At 44.3% G+C, this 10,424-nt stretch overlaps 1 non-coding gene across 1 annotated transcript; it reads left to right on the forward strand.

Moving 5' to 3' along the window:
* The first annotated feature begins 4,350 nt into the window (after positions 1–4,350).
* Positions 4,351–4,423, forward strand: TRNAK-CUU. The gene has a single exon. It is a non-coding gene; the product is annotated as a tRNA-Lys (tRNA).
* The last annotated feature ends 6,001 nt before the right edge of the window (positions 4,424–10,424 follow it).

Consider the following 10,424-nt stretch of genomic DNA (forward strand, 5'->3'; position numbering starts at 1 on the left):
AACCAAAAATCAAATACAAGATGACAAAAATAGTTGTGCCAGGTGTATATTTAGGTATATCTAAAGAAGTAGCAAGGATTTATTTTAAGTATGTATACTGGGCAGATCCATGTGGGCTGGAGGGGAGCTACTAGTGCTTTTGAAATGAAGCTATGTGTTGACAGCTTTAAACTGATGGAGAAATCTATTTTATGCCATTACTATTGTTACTGATTTTGGCCTAAAGTTTTTTTACCCTCACATAGGTCCACAACAGAAAATTAAATTTCATTGCTTTGTTTTGTATTAGACTCAAAGTACAAGACTCAGATGTCTTGAAATCTTGCCTCAGGTGGGACATAGAGAGTCAAGCACCTGAGCCAGGTGTCCATGTTTATATTTGGACTGGTAATTCTCCAGCACAACTAAGCTTCCAAGGAGCTAAAATTCACCATGCAACTAACTTGCATGTGTCAGAAACACCTCACCCTGCAACGACCATATCTTAATTTTGCCTTTATTCATCTGCATACTCTAAACACTGCAAGTATCTGCAGGAGCACCTAGCATAAGTAAGTGTTCTCTGAACAGGTCTGATAAATTCTATCAGGAAGGGAGGATGTTAGCTGGGGTGCAGCTGTTGGAAGTGGGAATCTGCCCTATCCCTCCCATACTGTTGAGTAACACTAGAGCTTCCACTTGAAAATCTCAGAAACCTTAAGGGATGATTTTTGTCTGCTTCCAACCAATGGCGTAGAACAGCCTTCACAAGGAAGAACACAAACTGGTTTAACATTTGTATGTACGCGAACATACGTCTGTGTGTGAGAGGCAGCATTTACGGTCGGTGTGGAACTGGACTGATGTTCAGAGGTGTTTTTCTGTGCTTCCTCCGAGAAAACAGGGCAGGAAAAGGATGAAGAAACACATTCAGTGCTCTTTACCTGCCAAGTGATTAAAAATGGTAGATCTACCCAAGCAGATGGTAGATGCCTGTCACAGAAAGCATCACTTGTATCAAAACTGCTTCTTAAAGCATGAATCTGGAAAGACAGAGGCTCCTGGAGAGCCTTTTGGTCTTACCATGTATGTAGAGATATAGAGAATTGCCTATAGATACTGGGAGCAATGCTTTTCTGTTCTTGGTACTACCAAAGGCTTGGATCTCTTAAATGATCGCCAGTGACAGGAACCAGCCTAGCTCGGATGATAAAACCCCACAACTACAAGAAAAACACCAAAACAACAAGCACCACATTCTTAGGAGCAGAAAATAAAAATAAAATATAAAAGGGTAGATGGGGAGAGATATTTGCCACCTCCTAAGAAGATTTTTAAATCAAAGGCGGGCGCTGTGATTAGATTAAGGGCCCAGAATGACAACAACTCAGCTCTCTCTTTGAACTCAGAGCAGCTCCCACGATGAAGTGGTGTTCAAAGACAATTCCTTTGCATGAATAATATGGGGGAGGGTTTAATTACCACCTCCTCCTCTCATTCTTCATCTTCTCTAGCCAGAAAGCTCAGGTTTCAGCAGTTTTGTTTCTCACTGACAGTGTGGCAGACAGGGGGGAGGGAGAGATGGGAGGAAATACTACAAGGCTGGGAAAAAGGGCAGCAGCAGTGAGCTGTAGCAAAAAGGACAGAAAATAAAACGGTGCCATGTTCTTCTTATACAAACCAGTTTAAAAGAAAAAAAGAAAGCGCTATCTCACTGATATTATAGATCTCTGGAAAAGTAATGTCAGAAAGCACAAGTCTTGTGCAAAACTATCTGATGGCTCAAAACTCATCTCAGAGGTGTTACAGTATAGCTATATGGGAACCACGGTCTATACTGAGCAGAGCTGCTTCAAACCTGGTTTCACTATGGCTAAATCAGCTTAAGTAGAGCTACAACAGATCCAGACCAAGAACTAGTAAATCCTAATGTTCCCCTGTGTGAATAAAGACCAAATTCATGTTGCCTTTACACTTATATTGTCACTTATCCCCTTTCTAAAGGATTAAAATTAGGCATTGCTAATGTTATTAGCCACTAACACCAAACAAAGAGAGAATTGTGAGTCTTTTTTTACTAGATTTTGGCTCTTTTCAAATACAATTAACTTGAGCTCATATAATGTTTGCAGCTTAGAGCACAGGTAAGAAATGCTCTTAGTGAATATTATTAATACCTTACAATCAGCTGTGCTATTGCTTGTCTCTGCAGACCTCTTAAAATATCTGCAATAAGAGTGCCCTCTCTGGACACAGAAGTAAGCTCTCCACATGCACTGAAGAGACAGGGATCTGGTTGTATTTCCTTACTCTGACAGACTCAAAGATCTCACTGTAACACTTGGTGGCAAATCACTCCTTGCCACTCTCTTCCCAGCACATCTGCCAGCTGAGGATCTCCAAAATGAGGTGTCCCCCCTGTAGGAACTGCACGCCCTTCCTGACATGAACTTTCCCTTGCCAGGGCTCTGCGTGAGTCAGTTGGAACCAATTAGTGTGTTGTGCAAAGCTCATGTTAGGCAATAGCAGCTGTGTGATAAAGCGGATTCTTCCCAGGTTGCTCCATTTCCAGTGGTTTCTGACTAGCCTCTCCGGTCCGTGCCAGGTGTTGATGGGACACCCCACCAGGAGGGAATGGCTTCATTCACTCTCCTGCAGCATCTGTCTTGGGTGGAGGTTAAAGGGAGCAGAGCAGGCAGTTGGAGTGCACTTGGTTGGGTCCACCCAAACCAAGGGCACCCAATCCAAGGGCACCTAAGACATCTGGGATCAGGAGAAAGGGATTGTTGAATGCCTGATATCTGAATTACTAAGTGGAAGCAGCTTAGAGTGCCACAGACATGCTCAGGACCTCGGTCTGAGCTGAGGTTTCCACATCCTATCTGCTCGTGTGGTAAACAGCAATGGGCTTTCCTAGAAAAGCTCTAGGGCAGCTCTGCCCACTGAACAGAGGTCATATGAAGACTCAGAACAGGGACATTGAAGCTTTTGGCCAGGCATAAAGTGCTGGAGTCCATCCGCACCGTGGGTGAGCGCTTCCCCAAGCCTTGAGGACTCACACAGAGAACCTCATGGGCCAAGTCAGAAGTGGCCCCATAGGTGCTCATACAGGCAAAAGGCATAAGCAGAAAGAGAATTGACACTTAAGCCTGGTCTCAGAGCTATTTCTACCCAGTAGAGGCAGCCTATGAGCCCCTTTTGTGGTGTGTACAGTAAGGCAAACCTGACCCTGCACCACACAAGGCGCTGCTGGGTGATTATCTCCCTAGCAGGAGGGTGAGGGGGAACCAGGAAAAATCCAGTGGGACTGCTGCTGTCTGTAGGAACAGAGGAAGACAGAAAATAAATAAAATGAAAAATAAAATAAAATTAAAAAACCCCAACAACCCACATATATTTTAGTCCAGTGAAAGATTCGTCTCTGTTTCCGAGAAAGAACCAGAGATGAGCCAATATAACACATCACAAACTAGCTCTACCCAGCTCCATACCTTGGGGGATTTGGTTGATGATTTGCATTTACTGAAACATTGCCCAGCTGTTGAGGGGTTTGATCAGCCACCCAGAAGATGGCGAAACAAATGACACCAGAGGAGATGGAGGTTCCCAGTAGGAGACACAAGATAAAGATTCAGGGCACTTTGTAGCCCTGCCCTCCCTCCTAAGGCTAGCTTGAGCAGCCCACAAAACTGCTGAGCTGCTTTGGGGAAGACTGGCTCCTGGAAGAGAGAAGAAGATAAAGAACATGGGCCGATCATCCAAGATTAATGATGGAAAAAAAAAAAGGAAAGGACTTGTAAGAGGAAATTTTCACTATGCCAGAATCATTATTAATCCCCTGCAACTCCCTATGACTAAGAGCTCTTAAACTTCGTTGGCATTTAGAAATGTAGATATTCCATTACACAGGCAAAAAGTGGCTAAGGTATTGGGATATGCAAAGGGGATTAACTGTAATGGGCATTTTCCATTCATGTGTTGAAATATTTTTTCAGAAGAGTTTATTACTTTGTCTATAGCTCCTGGCAAGTTGTTTTTACCTCCTCTGGTTTTAACTTACTTTTAAATTTGTCAGTGTTTTTAACTGCCCTGCCAGTTTGTACAGAATTAATCAGAGAGATAGAAAAGTTTCAAAAATATTAAAGTATTCCAAGCACTGGGTAAATAAGTGTCCAAAAAAAAAGACCAAGATCAATACCCTCACTGAGATAAACATGGGCACGATCCTTAGTAGACATCACAGAAGCAAAGCTTGACAGGAAACAAGCCCTGGTGGTCGCAGCATCACTCGCTTTGATAAAAAATGATATCTATAGAATTCTAATTTAAAACTTTTTGTGACCTGTTCTCTTCAGGGTTGTCCTGGCTACAGCCTTGCTAGCTCAGTTGGTAGAGCATGAGATTCTTAATCTCAGGGTCATGGGTTTGAGCCCCATGTTGGGTGCCAAAGAGAACTGTCATGGTTTAAGCCCAGCCGGTAACTCAGAACCACACAGCTGCTCACTCACTCCTTGCCTTCTTCCTCCCCCTGCTCCTGGAGGGATGGGGAGGAGGAATTGAATGTAAATCCCACGGGTTGACATAAGAACAGTCCAGTAACTAAGGTATAATACAAAACCACTACTGCTACAACCAATAATAGTAATGATAAGGGAAATAACAAGGGGAGAGGATACAATTGCTCACCACTTGCTGACCGATACCCAGCCCGACCCGAGCAGCGATCCGGGCCTTCCGGATAACTCCCCCCAGTTTATATACTGGTCATGAAGTGCTGTGGTATGGAATACCCCTTTGGCCAGTTCGGGTCAGGTGTCCCGTCTCTGCTTCCTCCCGGCTTCCCCTTGTCCCTGGCAGAGCATGAGACTGAGAAAGTCCTTGGTCAGAGTAAACATTACTTAGCAACAACTAAAAACATCGGTGTTATCAGTGTTGTTCTCAGGCTGAAGTCGAAAACACAGCACTGCACGAGCTACTAAGGAGGAGAAAAATGACTGCTACTGCTGAACGCAGAACAAGAGTCCCTCTCACAGGTGAATCTAATGTAGTATCTTTGTTTCTCATTGCTCTGCATAGCATGCCACTATTTGAGCAACATGAGACTTGGAGTTATCTGTGCAAAGCAAGACTGGCACTCAGGCTTCCAATTTGTTCAGCTCTAAATGGAGACCGTAGGGACGAGGATCAAATCTTTTGCCTAACAGGGGTGATACAACTGTAGGTACTACTAAGCTGCTTATACACCACATACTCCAAACTCAGGTATTCCCAGAACTCTCAGCTGAAAGACCATCCTGCTTTTGAGTGAAGAGCTGACACTATGTGCAGAGATCCCAAACCACCAGCACATGGCAAGTCCTCTGCAACATTGGGTTGGTGATGGGCAAGAAGCTAAAGCCCCAGAAAAGGGGCTGAAAAAGGCTGAAAAGCCCCTCTGAGGCTGCAAACGCCAATGCATGAGTTACCATGACTCCAAGCCTCCTCAGCTCTTGTGTGCACCTGCACACCCTTTGAACATGCATGTGGGGGGTTCTGATTTCTTTGTTTCTCCTAATAGGAACTTGTGATACTGCCTCCTGAATCTTCAAGCTCACACTAAACTTGCAATGTTTCTCTGAAATAGGGTGAAGAGGCACAAACCCACCCCTTGGAAAGATGTTCCCAGTTCATTGAAACATATGGGCCTTTATTTCCTCTGTAAGAGAGGGTCTAGAGCAGATAAGCAAACTGAAAGGCAGGATACAAGGTAAAGGCAGCTTTGAGAAGAAGGATTTGAGGTTTTGCTGTTCCATTGCTCCATTCTAGAAATAACAATCAAACCTCAGGAACGGGTGAGGTGGCACCCCATGGTTATGGACTGTGTGTTGGTGCACAGATGTTACGGAGATATCCCTAGCTGGGGCCTGGACCTGAGCTCAAGCATGGAAAGTCCCTCAGGAATGGGTCTGTACTTCCCGAGGAAACAGTAAAAACATAGATCTCTGAAACAACTGGTGTTCACCTGCTTTCACAGATCACTTCTTTGTACTATGTTCATGCCCACATTTCCTGAATGCAAAAACCTTGACATCCCTCTTTTTTACATTGTTATGAGGAACTGTCACTAAAGGATGGAGACAAATTCCTTCTGTCCCAGGTCCCAGGAAAGAGAAAGCCTCAGTATATCCATGAGCCGGGGACACCAGAGGGTGAATCTAGGGAAAAGCTACCAGCTGTTGATTCAGAACACTGGGAGGAGGCAGGCTGCATGTTCAAAGGACCATGCAGATGTGTCTGGAAAGGAAGAAGGGAAAGAAACGTCTGTTAGCTGCGACTTCCCTTGGACCAGGATGCAAAGGGCATCGGCAAAATTTTCTCTTGTTCTCCTGAAGACAGAGATTTATGAGAGGCTGTCCTCTATTTTAGTTCTGCTTTGCCCATGATTTCTCTGCCTCCACTGGGGATGGGTCTCCCTCCAGTGAGGAGTACAACTTACACAGATGAAGAAAACCCCCAATCTTCAAAGGGCTGCAGCACATTGCTATAATGCCGTCATAGCATGGCTTAGCCCCATCTATATAGGCAAGATCAAACAGCATCCTGCAGAGTCAGGATGCTATTGCATTACAACATGATTCTTTCTGTGACAGATTTGGACAAAAGCCAGGCAACAAAATGGGTCTGCTTGGAGTGAATGGACTTGGAGTCACAGACAGCAGTTAGAGATTTATGCTGCTGCAGTTGCTTCAATCTCCAATGTACTCACATCAGAAATCAAATCAAGACGCTGTTCCCCAGTATTTCAGGCTTACCCAGCCATCTGCAAACCAGTGGTATGAACTTTGTCTTGTATGTCATCACTGTAGCTAAACATTTTTCATTTTTCTTTTAAAAATGTGTTTATTGAGTAAATTAATCATTAATAATAATTAATATCAGTTAATATTAATCTGCAGAAAATGGGAGGGGAGGAATCCTAGGTGAGCATATCAAAAAATCATGTTATGCTCTCATTTTCTAATGTAACTGGACATCCAATGATAGCTTGATAGAAAGTGGCACAGACCTTTTTGGTGGCACTTTGCTGCCAAGATATTTTAATGAAAGGGTATCTGCAGGAGGTGGCAACTTGAAGTACCAAGCAATGCCACAAAATCAAGAGATTTTGTGAAGAGATTTCATCTGTCCTTCTTCATACATCTGTACCCTTGCTTTTAGCCTTGAAGCAATGAATGTTTTTACTATTCCTTGCAATATTCAGGATGAACCCCTCAGTAGTGTGGATTGGAGAGGGAAGAGGACTTAGCGACTATAGTAGGATTAATAGAGGGGCTGAGACCCTTAATGCATCTGTGTTAAAAGGCTTTGTGTCTACTGTAACCTGGAATTTGCCAAAAACTTGCTGCATGTATGTAGGACTGATATGACTGAGTTTATGCTGTGTACCCAGCCATGATATCTGAGATAGGTCACAGCATATGCTAACATCAAACCATTACAAAAAAAGAATATAATGCTAAGGGATTTACACAAAAATATAGATTAGCATGGCCTGAATGAGTGCATTTGTCTGGTTCAAGTGATGCGCTGCAGAATATTAAGCTGCTGTAACTCAAGTCCCAGCAATCACACGCCTGATACATTATGATGCCTGTGTCTATCCCAGTAAATGAAATTAATTAGAGTCTGTCAACTGGTCCTGAAGGGTCATGTTATGGTTTGTGCTCTCAAGACCAGCCTGCAGCTCTTTCTGCTGGTTTGATACAGTAGACATAGCCTGACATGCTGTCAGATGAGTGTATTCGAAAGAAAAAAAAAAGAGAAAACAGTCTTTGTTGATCTCTGCAGGTGACATTAAATGTCATGGGAGGACAGAGCCTCTCTCCAGTAAGTACTTGCAGGCCAGGGACTTGTTAAGTGTCATGTCCAGTAGGATCCTGAGTTCCATCTGGAAGGCAGATTGAGGGTGGCACTTTGTACCACTGGTCGCAGAACATGAGTGTTTGCAGAATCACAGTTTCAGAGCTTTTTTACTAAATTCTGTGTTTGCCTGCACAGACCACTGTGTGAGATGCAGAGAGCTACTCTAAAAGATTAATGAAATCAGTAGTGTAAGATAAGTTTAACCTGAAGGAATAGGCAGATGCCAGGAGCACTGAAGACATTTTAATAGCCAGATCACTGATATGTCCTCCAGCCACAGTGGGGAAAAGCCACTCACTAAAACAGGAAGATATGTTGGTGGGATGTCTCTTTAGCCATGGTGCTCCTTTAACAGTCAGTCCACAGTATAACACAACATCTCTCAATTACCCTCTGCAGGAAGCTGCCGTCCTCTTTCCATACCATCCAGCCTTCACAGATACTCCCCTTCTGCCCTAAAACTCTGTTCCCAGCATGGGGGTCAGACACAGTGGCTGCCTGTAGCCCGCAGTGGGGACAGCGGGTGACAAGGCTCACAGCTCTCCCTGACAGATGAACGTGGAAGTTCATCCTTCTTATGGCATTTTTCCAGCCCTCTGTCTACCAGGAGGATTTCCTCTTCCCATGAACAGCAACAGAAAGACTTTCCCCCACTATAGGCCAGTCAGTATCATTTCAGATTGCAGTGAGCAGCAGCAGAAGCTGAACTCTGCATCAGGGCATTTTAACACTGCCAAATCTCTGCCAATTCACTGGTAGCTCTGATGTATCACCTACTCCTGTGGCTGTGGTCAGGGGAAAGACCCTCATTGTCAAGGCTTCAGTCTGACAACAGGCATGAAAAAGCAATGTCTTTGAAATCTGCCCTCATAACCAGAACCGAAAACATTTTCGGTAAAAGATTAGGAGAGCAAGTTGAATCAGCAGGCTCTGCAGCCTGTCATTACTCACAGGTTTGCTTTGTTATCAGCATGTACATTTCAAACGCGTTTGCAAAAGGGCTGCGGCATGGCTGCCCCATTCAGATCATGGAGGAAAGCAAGAAAATTATTTGGCTTCTGTTTGCCTGTGACGAGGTCTTGCATTCTTTGTGTGTAAGCTGCTGGGGATCATTAGTACTCTCCATATTGTAAGTACTTCCTTCATTGTAAGCAGACCTGCTCTCTTCAGGTTCATTTCCTGCTCCTCATTGTAACACTACTAGATGTTTTCACACACTCTGGATGCATTGTGAAACATGGGGCAAAAATCTTCAGCAGCTAAGCGACCAACTGACCATTCCATAACCCAAACAGCTCAAGTTGTCATATGCTGCAACCCAGCTTCCTACCCAGACCACAGAAAATCCATGAAGACCAGAGAGCTCCAGAAAGTGGGACCTGCACTCTGCCCACTGCCTAACAGTATATTCCATACAAGAAAAAATATAGGCAAATCCAGATTCCTGGGGCAGCAACTGATTGTTAGTGTTGCACATAAGATATTTCCATAGACAAGTGTGGTGGATCCTATCTGGAGATGCACCCTTCCTTGGTAAGGTCTGCATGTCGCAGACATATTGCACAGCCATGCTTCTCAGCAGCCAGCACAGCACCCCAAAAGTGTTAGGTTCTTTCCTGAGTTTTAGCTACTTTTGGTGGAAAGATGCCACTAACTTAGAGCTAGTGCTCTGATGTGGGACTTCCAGAGAAAGGAACAGGAGATACATGTGCCCTTTGATTTCTGCCACAACGTGGGCAGAAGATTGGTCTCCAAGTTGTATGAGTTCAGCTGCATCCCTTGGGGTCTCCTGGGGCAGCTATACTCAGATGCCTGCAAGATCGGGACCATCTTTCACTGAGCTGGCGACGGTAGGAAGGGAATGTCAATTTAATAGTATTCTCCTTCCTACCACTGATTTGCAACATAAATCATGTTCCTGTGAAGTGAGCAAAATATTGTAATTATTTAAGTAAAGTGGCAAGTTTGGGTGAACTGGATGGTAAGAACCAGCAGCAGGCAAAAGAGCACCTTAAAAATGAATAAAAGGTGTGTCCTGAACCCCTGCCTAAATCTTATACACTTCAAGAAAGTCTCACTCATTTTTTTCTTTCAGTTAGTGAACATTTAATTTTGACGAAAACTCCAATGAAAATTGAAATCTCCCTTCTACTATTTTTTTTTATTATTATAAATAAGCACGTGATATGGCCCAGATCCCTGTGTATTCCTTCCCATGTGGCAGCTGAGGAAGATTGTCAGTGCTATCGGGAGGACAATCCCAAACACCAGGCTGGCACAGGCCAGGGCAGTGCTGCAAGCAGGCTGTGACCGGCTGCAGCACAGCAGGGCACTGACGAGGCAGCAGGGCGATGAACAAAGACAATTACCTCCAACCAGCCACGGAGGCTTCTAAAAACCACTATGCTGGTGAGTGTAAACCACACTATTCTATCCAGTTTCTCCACCTAAAGGCAGCTGAGAATATATAGGAATAAGTCCCCATCCTGTGAGCAGCCTGTTTGAGGAAAGCGCTCCGACATCCTTCCAGGTGGGGAGCTGGT

The sequence above is a fragment of the Strigops habroptila genome, chromosome 1 (assembly GCF_004027225.2).
Source record: "Strigops habroptila isolate Jane chromosome 1, bStrHab1.2.pri, whole genome shotgun sequence".
Classification (NCBI taxonomy): domain Eukaryota; kingdom Metazoa; phylum Chordata; class Aves; order Psittaciformes; family Psittacidae; genus Strigops; species Strigops habroptila.